The sequence below is a fragment of the Rhinolophus ferrumequinum genome, chromosome 18 (genome assembly GCF_004115265.2).
Source record: "Rhinolophus ferrumequinum isolate MPI-CBG mRhiFer1 chromosome 18, mRhiFer1_v1.p, whole genome shotgun sequence".
In the NCBI taxonomy this organism is placed as follows: domain Eukaryota; kingdom Metazoa; phylum Chordata; class Mammalia; order Chiroptera; family Rhinolophidae; genus Rhinolophus; species Rhinolophus ferrumequinum.
The window spans coordinates 16,554,959-16,571,502 of NC_046301.1; the positions used below are offsets into that span (position 1 = coordinate 16,554,959).

Below are 16,544 nucleotides of genomic sequence, written 5' to 3' on the forward strand. Positions count from 1 at the left end.
GATAGACAAAGGGTTTTTTTTCTTTTTGTGAGCTTGCTTCATATTACTCTGTTCTGTTCCATTTTTTTCTAGTAAAAAACACCCCAAAGAGATAGAAGGATGGTGAATGACTTCCAGCTATCCCTATAGGTTTGTTTCTGTGTAAGCAAAAAATCTTTGAATGTAGGTCTTAAGCTCTGGCAGCAGCTTAGAATAAATTCTCAAAAATTCACATTTTCTTCAAAACATTTCAGCTGGCGAGCTCTCACACTGTAAGTCATACTTTTCAGCCTTGCGCTCCTGTAAACCTACCTCTCTGTAATGTCTTCCAAAAGATCATGCACCTGCTCTAAAAGCTGAATCCCCAGACCCTGGATCACATCAGCTCTCGAGATTTCAACTATTCTGACCTTTTCAGAACCTGGCATGATAGATAACTAAAGGTAGCTCTTTAAAACAGTTCCGTCTCTTCTGCAACTGGCCCATGAAATATCAGCGTGTCCCGACACTGCTGATGAAGTTTAAATTCTGACACAATCGGGCACTGGGAGGTGTTCACAGCTCTCCTTAGAGCCCGACTTATCCGTTGTACCAAGTCATATGTTTCCTTCGTATGACTTTCCCTTCCCCGGAATCCCCATCCGATTTACCAGTGGAACTTGTAGAAGAATTTAACTCCTCCTCAGAGAAACAATGGGTGAGTTTCCTTCCCTGAGCAAAGCGTGGTCAGAAGACTGCCGCGGGGCAGGGGTGGGCGGGCCTTGCTCTGCGGTTTCCCTGGGCCCGCTGCACTCGGACAAGCTCTCCCCCCTGACGGGCCTGAGGTGAGGATCTCCTCCTGTGTCTGCTCCGTCTCCTCTCTTGCTGATGACGGTCCACCCTTTGGTGATGACATCTCACTGCTCCTTGAATGACTCACAGACCCAGTAACCACTCTACTTTGGTTTTCAGTGTCCTTTGGGTTGATGTGACATCATTTTCCCAACAGTGGGAAGAGGAGGCAAAAGGCGAGAAGCAGCCTCTTGGGACTTGTCTCCTCCTCCCTGTGTTCAGTCTGTTCTCTTCTACCATCACTGTCCAGAAGCAAGGTTCAGACCCAGAGTTGTGTGGCTGCAAACCGGGGTGGATTCTGTCCTGTTTTTCTATAATACAACTTGATCCCACCGGTCCTTTGGCTTTTGGTCTGTGTTTAGGGGCTGCAGAGGCTTCACTGGGTCATTCCTTTCCCCAGTGACATCGTCAGAGGACCATGGAGGAATTAGGTTTCCAGGTCGAATGCTGGAGTTTGTGTTATCCTGCAGCCTGTCCTTTACTTGAGAAATACAGCTCACTAGAGGCATCTAAGTGTCTTGGTTCATTTTCTTGAACTAAGCCATCACTCAAATCCCTTTCTGTAGGTCAGATGTCAATATTCACTGTACTGATTGTGGTTAGAGATTCCATGACATTGCTCACGTCTGGTTTGCAGGTGTGGCCTTTCAGACTCTCAAGTGTCTTTAAGGGGCTGAGGACTGGGATTCTCCTGGGATAAACCTTTGTCTTCACCCATCACATATGTCTGAGAGTTCTCTGAAGAGTGTGGTTGGGAGCGGGGGATGACTTCGTGATTTGATTCAGCCTTTCCAGAAACCACTGAAGCAACAGGTGTGGCTTTAAAAAGAGTCACCATTTTTAATATTATTTTTGGAGGTTTTTGCCTTGGTGTCCTCCAACTTAAAAGTGATCCATGGATTAAAAAAAACTTTATGCTCTTACTGCGACAAGAAAACAACGTGTCACCGATTGATGTTACCTGGCCAGATGAGCAATGAACGCCAGACTCCAGCCTTATCAACTAAGCTAGTTACCAAGCCATTCTTTTCAACGCTGAATAACAACATGGCAGTGAAGGTAATGCTAACCATCCACTTAAAGATATACCGTGTCAGATGCTACAGTTTCCATGTCAATAAACATTCTTAAGTGTTAGATGTGCTGTGCGTCTCTCTTAACCAGAACTGTGAGCCCCAGGTAAACGACCGGGCTGTGTATGCAGCCTCCTAGATCACGGGAATGATTGCAAAGCATGGAGCACTGTGGTGAGCCTGTTATCATCCTGGTTAAATCAGGAAGGAAAGGGAGGAAAATGAGCATCCAAATGTTGCTCGTTGCAAAGAGAGTGGGTTGTGTTGTGGCAAAAGATAAACAAAAGACATATGACAAGTTAGAGAGTAGGAGGGAGTGAGGTTTGATTTGAATCCCCCTTTGGGATATTTGTTTTAAAATATTCGCATGTTTATATAGATAACGTTGAAAGAGGTTTCTCAGAATTTAGCTAGTCCATTACCCTGCTATTCTTTTAAAACTGCTAAAAGTGAGAGATTTACATTTTTTGTATGATCTCTCCCATGAAGCAAAGCCTTGAAAATTATATAATCAAGTCCAAACAATAGATTAATCAGAGCTCTCATGGTTTATGCAGCCTTTTAAAAAATGTGGGTAATTTTCTGATGGTAGTATTTAGATTTTTGATAAGCCTTCTACATTTCAGCATATGCATCTTTATTTAAGCTTTGAAAATACATAGGAGCCAAAGCTGCCTTCATCCGTATTCTTTAGTGTCTTCACTTGTACAAAGTCCCAGGACAAAGTCTGGAGTCCTGTCACCATGAGAGGTGTGTGGCAGAGGGGACGTGACCTGGGTTTTGTGATCAGAGACAGACCTTAGTTCAGGTTTAAATCTTTGATTCAGGCTCACCCTGGTTGTGTGAACTTGGCCAGTTATGCTACCTCTTTGATAGATACAGTTTTTCATCTACAAAGCAAGTGCAACCCTTTATGCTTATGTGGGTTTCAATGTCACATATGAGAAACCTAGTTTGTCTCTTCTCCTTATGCACTTGAAACGTTAGCATAAATATGTAGAGATAGAAGGATGAAAATATCAAAACCTAAAGGCTTGAAACTTCCACAAAGTTTTACATGTTATGCTATATAGGAAAGGGTCCTTGCTTTTTTAAAAAATGTAGGTTCTTGAAAATTAATATATCTGGGAAGGGTCACCTCTCTTCCATGCTGGATATAATGCTGAGAAAAATATAGGGCCTGGAGCTGCCACTATTGTCTACCATGTGAAACGAAGACAGACGCCACCTGTGGGACGTGTGAACCAAGTGATGGAAACAGTCCCAGTGACATTGCTTAGGCTCACCATGGCTGAAGCCAAACAGAAGTACTATCTGGACTTTTCAGGTTATGTAAATGAAGAGATCTCATTTTTGTAAACCTGTTTGCGAGGGGTTGCCCATTACGTGCAACCCCGGGCTCCTAACAGATGCAGAGCTAGTGGGGTACAACGAATTAAGAATGGATAAGTTGTGTTATAGCTATTTGATTGCTTGTAGGTAGTCACTAAAACTTATACTAACGAAGACTGTGTAACAACATGGAAAGAGGATGTAAAATCCAGTTGATCGTCGTTGTTCATGGATTTGCCTACTCAAGCTCCTTTGTGGTCCTTCATGGACATGCACAGAGTGGAGAATAGAGTCTCCTGACGCCCACATTCCCAGGCGAGGTTGAACAAGATGATGCTCTGCCCTCTTGCCCTATAGCAGCTCTCACACTATAAACAGGTGTTCTTTTCACAGCCTACTGAGTGACATGTTTCTGCATTTTTGTTAGTGATTTCATTGCTTCAAGGGGCCCCCAGTGTGTTGCTGAAGTGCTGTCTACTGTTCCTAAGCAAAAGAAGAATGATATGCCTTATGGAGGAAATAAATATGGTAGATTCACTTGGTTCAGGCGTGAGTTGCAGTACTCGTGGCTGTCAATTCAATGTTAATGACTCAACAACTTATACTAAATAAGGTCACTTTAAATAGAAACACACATAAAACAAGGTTATATGATTGGTGAATTAAAAATTTTGTGACCACAGGCTTACAGGAACCTAATCCTGTACTTCCCCTAGGTGCTATGGTTTATTATATACTAATGGTTTAGCAAATAGTAATATTTGCTATTTCAGTGTTTGCTACAACTTTATAGAACACAATTACCATCAATAACTAGGATCAACTATATGTAAACAGTAAATTCAGAACGAAAAGATTGGGGAAAAAGATGATTCAAAATAACAGTGATTGTGCTAGAGTTATAGGAATGTGAATATTTAAATCTTTTCCCTAATTTTCAAAATAACATAATAGTACTATGGTGAAAAACATGTTGTACATTTAGAAAATATCACACTAATCAAGAAAACCAACACAAGAACCAAAAAAATACTTCGAGCATTCTATTCAGCATCAGTATATAAATATTAAAGCAATATATTAAAATTAGTTTATTAAGGTCTCATTTCATTTACACACGCACACACACATTTTTGTTTTGGTATAAGCTTAGTTGTTCACTTAAATTATCAGATTTGGATCAATGATTTTTTTCCCCCCACCAATCAAATTTGTATCTAAGAAATGTGCCAAGGCCCTAAATACATAGATTGTAATAATGTGCTCTACACGCCTGCCCTCTCCTCCCATCAAAAGCATTCAACTTTTAAAATGGTCTCTATAAAGGAAATTTACTATCAAATAATATCTATTTGGTCAGTTATAATTGTTATGAATAATTCTTGTGTTTATCCCTATTCCTATCATAATTGGTCCTTTCCAACTGCAAAGAATCAATCAAATCCTCTTTATACAATATAGCTCTTCACATTGTAAGAGAGCCATCATGTTATTTCTGTGGCTTTTCTAAGTGAAATATCCCAGGAACATTGTCCATTTTTCATAAGAAGAGTGTATCTCTAAATCCTTTGCTGTCCTCTCCTTGAGCTCCAGCTTATCAACACTCTTCTTATTATGATGAAATCAGGACTGAGGAAAAAGCAAGATTTCCAGGCCCAATATTACCCTTGCCCTCACTGCACTTGACATTTTCAACAGAGGAAATCCAAAATGGGGCTGAGAAATGGTGACCTCTGGAATGAGTACGCTGTCTTACGATGTGACTGCGAAGAAAGGATAAGACCCATTGTGATGGATAGGATCACTATATCTATTACAATAAGAATCAATTTATAGGCATAGCTCATTTCTTTTAGAGTAAGTTTTTCATCTCTTGTTTTCTAGTTCTCTAATTTTCATCGATGACAGATTTAAACAAATTATTGCAAATAGGTCTCATTCAACCTTTTTATTTTTAGGTTCTGCTCTGCCCACTTTTATGGAAGTTACAGATTTAATCATGTTGTTTATATCAGCTATAATTAAAACTTTTTCAAATTCTTAGATGTATTTTTTGTCATTGTACATAGTGAAAAATTTTGGTTTGGGATTTGTTACCCTTTGTTTTCACACCACATTGTTCTTTCACACACATATTGCCAATGTTTTCATGTCTAAACCCTGCTGATGATATAATGCAATTTTTAAATCTCCTAAGTCTACTCACTGAATAAAAAAAACAGTCAGTTGCAGGGTACTGGATGATATGTAACAATATGTAAAGATTTTGTTTTTTGTTGTTAATTGTGCTCTAAAAAATCTGTGTGCATCCAGCTAGCTCTAAAATTATATATTTTAGGTTTTTTCTACAAATGATCTTGTTGAATAAGGCATCTGTCATTACAAATGTGTAAAATTGAGATTTATCAAAATCATAACAATTTTGGATTTAGGAATAGAAGCATAACACCGTTTTACATTTTTATTTTCATATACTTTTCAACTCAATCATTCCTTAGTTCACTTTAATAAATGAGAATAATTTTGCCTATCAAAATTCATTCAAACTATCTTTCAATTTCGTTTTTCTTATCTGTCTTAATATTAAGTATAAAATAATCCTATCTTTTATATAAATCTTCATCCCACCATTATTTATGTATCTGTTCCGTTCATATTTCCATGACAATTTATATCCCATAATTCCACATAAATGTGTTGGTAAAGAACAGATTAGGACAGAGTGAACAAACTGGGAAATGTGGAGCTTGACCTCCAGAAGGGAAATTTGGTTCATTTACTCTTCCATGGTGCAGAACGTATTTGGGTTGTTCTCCAGTGTTTCTGGTTCTGCTCTTTCCCAGCACATGAGGCTGGGGCATAGGGGCTGGGAAAGAGATCGTATTTCCACGCCCCCTTGAGGTGTGTGGTGATGACGTCACTCTCTTTAGCCAATAAGATGTGAGTACAGGTGATGCTTTGGTGCCGAAGTACTTAATGCCCAAATGAGATTGCCCTGTGTACGCCCTCCTGCTTTGTGACCTTGGATGCCCTGAGTGTTGGTTTGCAAATTGGTCCCTGTACGTGGAGGGCAAAAAGAGCGCAGAGAAAGAGGCAGACACTCCCGACTGGTAGATGGGGGCTTACCAAGGAAGGGGACTGACTTACGAGGCCTGTCCTGGACGTTCGCAAGACGAGTAGATCTCCCCATGGCCGGCCAGTTTATATGGAGGCCTTAACGGGTTCAGTCACGGAAACTGTCTAGATGGTCTCAACAACACAATGCTTTCTCAAGGCCACGTTCTTCAAAACGGTTCCCAACGTGGGAATGGTGGGCAGAGCGCAGGTTGAAGGACAGGGAAGGGGTACGGTGCCTGGGATTACCTGGGTCCAGCTCGCAGGTCAAAGGGCAGGGATGTCCTCGCGATAACCTCTCCCAACAAGGAGATCAAGGCCGCCCAAACCCAGATGGTGCCTCCTGCACAGACAGCAGATCTGGGTGAGTGAGAAACGCTTTTTTTGTGCTAAGCCTTTGATATTTTGGTGTTTTTATGTTACCCAATCATAAAACAGCCAATCCTGACCGATATACATGGATACCATTTTTGTGTTTAACTAGGTTGTAACTTAACTGGCAGTCCCTCCAGTATTTCTCCCCTCGGTGTCTTTGACTGGTATTTGGTTAGCCAGTTGCCTTTTATTTTTCTAAGGAGTGCAAAGCTTTGGAGCCTTTCTGCCTTTTTTCTTGTGCTTTCTCCAATGAAATGCACTCGGTGTAGCATCCGGGTATAATGCTTCCTAATGCATTTTGTTTTGGCTCCAACAAGAGAGTTTTTTTGAAGCATCTGGAGGCCATTTTCTCATTTGTTTGATTTTCTGGACGAACACAGCACACTATAGAAACTGTGAATGGGAGGCCAACCAGACAGAAAAGGACTTTGTAACTGCTGAAAAAATTGAAAGCCATTAGGAAACTGCATGCTTGTCTAACTTTAATAAAAATGACTGAGGATTTGACATTCTCTCTTCTCCAGAAATCCTTGTTCTTGAATAAATAAGATGAGGGAAGAAGTACTCGTTTTGATGTGGAGACTCCCTTAAAATTTTCTTTCTCTTGCCACTTATTTTATGCCATTATCATCTTGTACTAAAGTGGCCTCTGGAAGGAGGAATTCAAGATACTTAATAGAGGAGGAGAGGATACAGTGGTTCATTTAACTTGAATTCTTACCCAGTCTTTGGAAATCTTAGTCTGCCATAGCCCAGCCAAGGAAAGAATAATTTCTGATGGAGAATCAGGGACATTTGAAGATTCTGGGGGGAAAAAAAATTCCATTTATAAAATATATTTAATACACTTATAAAATACACTCATCCAGAGCACATTCATTTACAGTCTAAATGAGGCTTCAATTGATCCAGCAAAGAATGTAGTTGCAGTGCCAGGTCTCAAATGCAGAGTCCTGGGCACTTCTTTAGTCTGCAGGTGGTGTCATTGTGTATTTCAATCACCAGGATGGCACCTGCTCATTAGGAAGTCATTGAGTGCTCATGTAGATGTAATACGCTTCCATTTGTATTCTGAAACAATGTAGCATTGGGGACTTAAAAGTCATTTGATCAATCTTGTGTGGAACTCTTGTTTTTACTCCAGGCAAATTAATGAGAAGATCATTGTAACATATTAAACAGATTTAATTGTTCAGTGATGAAGCAGTAACTCTGAGATGCATGTACTTTAAGATGTAATATTTCCTCAGATTTTGAAGGCATGAAAAAATGTTAGTTATCTATTTAGATTGAGTGACAAAGACAGAAGATGAACATTGAAATATATGTAAAACTTACTAACTCCTTTTTTTGACAGAAGGTATTTTTTTTGACATGATGTTATGTATGCATGGTTTGCTCATAAAAATCATAGTTTCTTATCATTAATTAAAACAATGCTGAATTTACAGATTAGCTTTTTGCTTCACTTTATTTTAATGGATTTAAAATGATTCTAAAAGGTACTACAAGCTGTTGAACTTGGGAATTTAGTATCTCTTCACATTTTGCCAAGCTGTGTGAAGCCATCAAAGCTTGAGAATAGAAATCCTCAATGTAATAGTAAGACATAGGAGATAATGCTGGGAACTGGACTTTCTGTGAACCTTACCGTGTTGTGCACTAGAGAAAGCACTTATTATCAGAAAAGAGGTTGAAGTTGAGAAAAAAAGGAAGAGCAATCCCTCTCTCAGACTTACTGCATGCAAGTGTTGCCACATGGAACTTTTCTAAACAGTCTTGTGTTATGAATGGTTGTCAATAGATTCTGCTCCATTTTTTTAGCATTTTTAATAATTCCAAAATTCAGAGTTTTCTTACATTAAGAAAAGTCTGCCAACTCTTATTTTCTTGCTTTTGTTTTTATAAATATGAATTTAGAATTCATATTTTGTAGAAGAACCCAGAGAAGGTGAGACGATGGATTAAAGGGAGTTGACAGAAAAACAGGCCAGTCAATACATTACGTGAAGGACTAGGACTGACAATATTTCTGATTTTGATACTGGAACAAACACTTGAAAGTTATAAGTGTGGAATTGCAACCCTTTGGAAGAGATCATTACGATGACCTGGTGCAATGAATCCCTTTATCTTACAGGTGAAGAAACTGAAGCCTACTGTGTTTCCCCGAAAATAAGACCTAGCCAGACCATCAGCTCTAATGCGTTTTTTGGAGCGAAAATTAGTATAAGATTTTGATATAATATATATGATATAATATATCATATGATATAATATGATATAATATAATATAATATAATATAATATAATATAATATAATATAATATAATATAATAAATGTAATATAATATAATATATAAAATATAATACCGGGTCTTATATTAACTTTTGCTCCAAAAGACGCATTAGAGCTGATGGTCCAGCTAGGTCTTATTTTCAGGGAAACATGGTAGTTATAAAATTAAAAGCCATTTTTTTTTTACCATCAAGATCTTAGAGAAGGAAGAATGCTTAGAAATGACACAAATAGGCACCATATAACAATTTGAACATTTATTTGATAGTAAAACTCCAAATACTCCAACAGAATCATTTTAAGTTCTTATAATTATTTTAGGTTTTTTAATCCTTAGTTTGCATGGTTACTTTAAAGGTAACCAGATCCCTGAATTAATGTTGAGGATTGAAACAAGCACGCTGCTTTATTTCCTAATTTATTTATTGAAAATTATCTTTTGAGAACAAATAGAGTCCTAGGCACTATTCTAGATGCTTGGGGCACCCCAGTGCTTATATAAACAAAAAGCTCTGCCTTTGTAGGGGAGACAAACAATAAAACAATAAACATAATACGTAAGTTGGAAGTTAGAAGGTGCTGTGCTATGGGAAAAAATAGAGCAGAAGAAGGGGAATTGAAAGTACAGGTGGAGCTTCGTGTGAGAGCTGGTTGCGTCTTTAAATATGGTGGTTACGGTGGGACTTGTAGAAGGTGACATTTGAGCAAAGGTCTGAGACAGGGAAGGAGTGAGCCAAGTAGAAACCTGGTGGAAGAGCATTCCAGGCAGAGGGAACAGCTAGTGCAGAGGTCTAAGGTGAGACTGTGCTTGGTGTATTAGCGAAATAACGAGGAAGTCAACGTGGAGTGGGTAAGAAATGGGGATCGAAAGAGATGGGGGCCCTGTAAAGAATGTGGTTCATTGTGAGTGAAATAAGGAGCCATTAGCGAGATTTGCGTGGAGGAGTGGCATAAGCTGATGCGATGATTTTAAAGGATCATTTTGCCTGTATTGGTGAGAACCTCATCTTTATGTGGAGTTTTATCTTCGTATATAGGCTTCCCCTAAATCTCTTTCTTTTGAGCTCTTTCATGATTTTGTTCCTTTACAACTGACACTTTCCCTTGATGTGAAAAACTTGAAGTATATTATGACTCTTCTCAATTCAAGGCTTCTCCTATTCCCAGGCCTGCAAAGCCTTTGGGGATCTGTTCGGCCATGTGCGCTGCACCTGACTGACTCCTGGCTTTGCTCGTGGTGGGTGGGCCTCTCTCGTTTCTTTTCTCAGGTGGCACATGGTTTTTAGCCATCCAAAGCATGACCAGCTCTAAGAATGGCTGTTATAGCTCTGAGATTCCCACATGTGTGCCTACGGCTTTGAGAAAATGAAAAACAATCTCCTGCCATCATCTCCTTTTCAACCTTTTTTATTGTTGTTCTCAGTCACATCATTATAAGACTTATTTTTTTTATTTTTTTTCACTTCTGGGAGACGATTCATTTTAATAGGAAAATGGCTGCTTTCTCTTGTGTCTCCTCTCATATACACACAAGTTCTATTCTAGTATGTGAGGCTTTTCTAAAGATTTTTTTTTGTGAACCCTCAGGAGCGAGATACACCATATATGACATAGCAAAACTTCTTGAAAGCTTCTCCTTCTCCAAAGTTCTAGTAATTGTAGCAGCTGCTTGGTACTTATCTCTATACTTCCTCTTTTCCCTTTCTTTGTCTCTCTCTGTCTTCCACACTTTCTCCCTGTGTCTCTTTTCAGGATCATAGTTTTTTTCTTGTCTGGGTGGCACTATGTAGGGTTTATGTAGAGAAATCATACACGCTCGCACCTGTCCCATTGGTTCTCAACCCTTGCCTCTGTGTAGCAAAACGAAACATCATTCTCGGTATCTATTCTCCTTAGGAGGTGGGAGGAAAGTAGGATTATAAATATTTAGAATTTAAAAGGTTTTTCCTGGTCTCATAATTTTTGTTTTTCTTATTATAAAAGCAGCGTAGTTTTAATGTAAAACATCAGAAAATAGAGACACACAAAAAGTAAAAAAAAATAAAAATAAAAAAAGAAAGAAAAGAGAATGTATTCATGATCCTACTTCCCAGAGATAACTTTAACACATTTTTTTGGTATCTTTTCAGAACTTTTGTCGTGTGTGTGTGTGTGTGTGTGTGTGTGTGTGTGTGTGTGGTTTTTTTAAACAAAAATGGGTTCCTCTCTGCCTAGATTTATTTTATTTAATATATCATGACTGAATCTATTTCAATAAATATTTCTTTCTACACTGTTTTAATGACTTAATATTAGGTTGGTGCAAAGATAATTGCAGTTTAAAAGGTTAAAAATAATTGCAAAAACCACAATTACTTCTGCACCAACCTAATAACTATTCCATTATATGAATGTACTATTGTTTATTTAATCATCACCATATACTTATATATTTAGATTGTATTGTAGATAGTGTTTTCCATATCTTTAATTGTTTTTCAGAGTAAATGCCCAGAATTGGTATTTTAGGTCAAAAAGTATATACATTTTTATATTTTTTGCTGTATATTGCCACATTGTACCGAGAGTGATAATACCAATTCTTCCATTCTCACCAGTATTCTCACAGGCTGTTTCCCCTACACTCACCCCCTCACCAATACAGGATGTTATTTTTCTTTGAAATCATTTAAAATAATAACATATAAACACATTGTATATTATCATTATTTTACTTTTTATTGCTTTGATCACTAATGGCAATAAATTCGTGTCAACACTGCGGATTTCAACTTGGACGTCCTTCTTTCTCCTGGAAGGACTTCCTGACCCCTCCATTCTGGATTGGCCCCCCTCCCATATCTTCCCATAGAAACGTGTACTTTGAGTGTCCCATTCTATTCTCCAGTTTACTTCTCTTTCTGCTTCACTAGACTTTAAGATCCATGAGGACAGGGCTCCTGCTGTCTTGCTCATCGTGTACCAGCAACTGGCACATCACACCTTCTAAACAAGCAGTTGTTAATAAAAATCCAGAAACCATGATTGTTCATAATCATCAGTTAATATCTCCTTCCCTTTGTTGATGAAATATGTTTTATTTCACCATTTTAACAGCAAAACGGTGATACTTCCCCCCTAATTTATAGAGATTAGAAACAAACATGCACATTATATAACCCAAGTGAATACATGAATGAGTGGATGGACGAATGGAAGTTATTTTACTTGTCTGTTATATTTCTAGTCCCTTTAAATCTACTTAGCTAACTGGGAACATACCCTTGCTCGCTATATGGGAAGTTGACTTAAAAACAAACCAAAGCAAAGCAAAAGCACAGACAAAGAGGAAACTAAAGGGTGTTTGATACCTCAAAATGGACTACATTCCGATTTATAAATTAATTCCATCTTGGTGTTCTACCCATGATTGAGTTTCCAGCTAATCCTTGTTTTTTTAAGTTATCTAGAGACTGCTTCTGGTCTGAAAGTCCTGTCCTAAGTGAATAGTGGGTAAAAAGATGTCTGTATTGAAAACTCAAGATCGTAACCTTTTCCTGTTACATATACCAGGAATTTCCAATTGAATTCCTACCAAAATCTGTTCTAAGCCTCAAATAATTGATTGTTTTATTAATACACATTTCAAGTTAATTTTTATAAATCAGAATGTTATTTTGATTAGCTAAATTAATACAATTTATTAATAGTCAAACATTAATAAAGAGGTAAATGATATCAGTCATTTTAATATGACTTGAGAAAGCAGAGAAATGGTCTTGGTGAAAGTCAATTGGAAATGGGTTTTGCTTATTTAGCCATCTGGGGTCAACTAATACAAACATAATACGAAGGGGATAGATTTACAAAAGGACATTTGATTATGTGAAAGCAATGTAAGCAATCTTTTATTAAAGTTATATTTTTTAACATAATGAAGGTATGTTGAGAATTGGGAGTTTAACGTGAAGTACTAAAGAGAAGCGTTTGAAACAACTTAAAAGTGTTTTATTTATTTCTACTCCTAATTTTCAGGCTCGGGATTGATAAGGGCTCTTACCTAGAAAAGGTATAAATAGCACAATGACATGGTGGGTGGATTGTTAAAAAGAGGTGGCTCTGTTTATCTTTGAATTAACAAAGAGTAAAAGGCCTTTTCTGATATTTTTGCTTCGGGGACTGGATTAAAAAATATGCCATTTATGTTTGGTACTTTTAATTAAGTGTTTGGCTTGAGCTTATAAGAAATTTCTAGTCAGTTCAGATTGCATTAGATCATTAAAAATTCCATTAGAGATTATTGTTGACAGGATGATGAAAAAATAAAGGTTTATCTAACAGGATAAAATCTCTGTGTTACCAAATTTTTGACTCTTCCTTGATGTATTTTTTATTTGCTGAAGTTTTAATCTCATCATCTCTTAGTAGTTTCCTGATTTTTGTAGTTTATGTGTCAGATACTGCTATTTAATCAGTGGGTCAGACTAATAAACCCTAGCTCAGGCTCACTAAAATTTCAGCACAAATAGATTTGAATGAATGTGTTATCTTGTCAGTACATTGCTTTTTTTGTGCAATTGCCCATATAGTTATTGTCCATTTTATGTTGTAAGCTTTGGGAAGATGAGAAGCATGTCTGTATAACTTGATCTGAGTAGTTTTTAATAACATATGAAACTATGTTAGATTAAATAATGACAATAATAATAACATGAATAATTTTAACAATTAAATTAAAAAATCCATTTATCCCACACCTACTCTATGTGTGGCACTGCGCTAAGAATTATATATGAATTATCTCTGCAAGATAGGTATTATCTCCATTTTACACGAGTTAATTGAGGTTCCTTCCAGAAGGTTAAATAATTTGCGAAGATTCAGTTATTAGGTGTTAGAAGTAAACAGTAGCCTACTTTACTCCAAAGATCATGCTATTCTATCACATATGTTGTTACTGATATTTGAATGACATCTATCTATACCATTAGATGTGCTGTGTTTTACTGTATTCCTATTGTGATAAAGCAGTGCTTCTCAGACTTGAATATGACAACCTAGTTAAAACACAGATTTTGATTCAGTGAGTGGGGGCCTGAGAGCCTGCATTTCCAACAAGCTCCTAGGTAATGCCAGTGTTGCTGGCCTGGGGATCACCACTTTGGGTCGCAAGGGCAGAGAAGGGACGTTGGGAAACATGCTCATTGGACCTTCCTTGGAAATATTTAGAAGAAATTTTCAACCTACAGTTTCCCTGTTCCTGGAAGAACTCATATGCCCTTCTCCACCTCCTCAAATCAGTGCTGAAGAGAGAGGCTTGAATACCGATTAGCCTGCCTGCTACATACACCTCTCGTGTGTGCTGGGACAGAAAAGGATTGAAAATGACTGATCCAGCCAGTTCAGCTGGAATACTAAAAGCCAGTGTGAGGCCTGGGTGACAGTGTCAGTGTTAAGGCAGAGGGGAAAGGAAACATAAAGAGAGGGAACTGAGTTAGGGAAAGAAGAGAGATGAGAGAAGGAGAACGATGAGAAAAGGTAGAGGGAAATAACCAATTATATGTGGCAGCGAGTGACAGAATGGCACCCGTGATTGCCAGAAAGAGCCAATCTCATATCACTGCAGAGCATAATTTAAGGAAACTCATCATCTCAAAAATACCACTTTTCTCATTTTGTTACGGGGCTTCAGATTATAGTTTTGATTCAGAGCCAATTGCTAAGATAGTATAATATGTCAGTTAGCCTCTCCTATCCACTTGCCATTTCAGGGGGAATATTTTGAGCTGGGTAGAAAAGAACCTTTCTTTTCACTTTAATCTTTGCCCTAACAGGCCTAGAGTTATCTTGTCTTTATAATTTGGCTAATGCATTTGTGTAATTGGAAAGAGTGAGACGGAATGGGGGTAGTCCAATTCCATTACTTTGTTCCTGAGAAGTGTGTGTATGTGCAAGGAAAACACACACACAGGCACACACTTCTCATCTCCGATCAGTGGACTGTTGAAAAATGAAAGCTACTTTTTTAAAGTTGTATTTTCAACAAATACAGGCATTACTTTTATAATTCTTTGTTCGAAAAGACATCTAGGTGAAAATACCTCGGCTGGGTTACAGAGGTAGATAGATGCCAGAAGGAATATAGAGGGCCTCAGGTAGCTTATGAAATACAAATGTTACTGTAAGTTTGTTATTGCTTCTTCAAACCCACCATAAAATAAAACCTTATTGGAGGTCCTGGTGATACAGGAAGGGCCAACTACGGGTCAAAGTCACCATTGCTTGAACACAGTAATGACATGAACCCAGGTTTTGATGTTCACTAGAGAGGTTCTTATTTCAAACTGATAAGACCACAGCAACTGCCCCAAATTTTTTTGATCCAGGTATTCTCAAATTATCTCCTGGTAATGTGCTCTCATATGGAACAGCTGATTAAAACACTGAAACTCACTAACACAACCAGTGAGATTTTGTGTCACCATATCTCTGATGGGAGTTCTCTAACCCTTACAAATGCGTTTACTCTCATCAACTCCTTGGTATGTGTGGTTCCATCTGGATGGGATCTGTGCAATTTATGTCAAAATTGTAAAGCACTGTTCCAGATTATTGATTCATTAATTTCTATGTTTTCAACCTATAATCTATGCCAGTTTCCTCTTTGAGAAATTTCAAGTATGTGTTTTTTAGCCTGGTAGTTGACATGAGAAGTATGTAGAATTTTAGTCACAATTTCACTATTTATCATTGCTCTGTGTCTTAAGACTTTGTGGAAAAAACTAGCAGCAGATTGTTTGCAACATTTATTGATATTTACAGAGCTTTCAACTTTGTGGACAGTAGACATTATGGTCTAAGCTTCATGAACTTCTGATTGAACTTAAGCTTCTAATGCTTCTTTAGAAGCTTCATCTTCACAGCGTTAGCTAGTTAGGATCAGGCCTGAACCTCTTGTGAAGGATCAGAGATAGATTTAATACCCTTTTCTTCTAAATTAGATTCTAAATGACATGCTTTGGGATCAATTGGCTGCATGTTCCTCACTATATCGGACTAAAAATATAAGTACTTTATTGTCTTCTGTGTATATGGTGTGGTTCAATTTAACCCAAACCCTGAAGGACTTAAGATTCAACCAGTCTTTCCATTGCACTATAGTGTCTGGGAAAAAAGCATTTGAAATGACTCTTTCAGAGTTTGAATCATAATTTTTGGTATATGTACGTAAGAATATACTTTGTTTTTATCTGTTAGCTCTACACGTATATTGCTTGTATTGCTGGTCAACCTATGAACTCCATACATCATTTTGCTTTCTGTTAGGAGAAAATTTACTGACCAGGATTGTTATTTGATTGAAATTTTAAATTTTGTCCTCAAGGATTGAATTATTATAATTTTAAATGATCATGGTAATTTACTCTCTAATTCTATCCTAAGTGATAAAAGATAATCAATTCTGGTTTCGTAATAGCCTATTAAACACATATAAAAATTAGGGTGAAATTAGCCTACTCATATTACTATTAGATACTAATTTAAATTACTGACGTGGTGTT

At 37.5% G+C, this 16,544-nt stretch overlaps 1 pseudogene; it reads right to left on the bottom strand.

The window, feature by feature from the left end:
* LOC117038412 (serine/threonine-protein kinase Nek4-like) overlaps window positions 1-16,544 on the bottom strand; it is a 37,681-nt pseudogene continuing 21,137 nt past the window's right edge.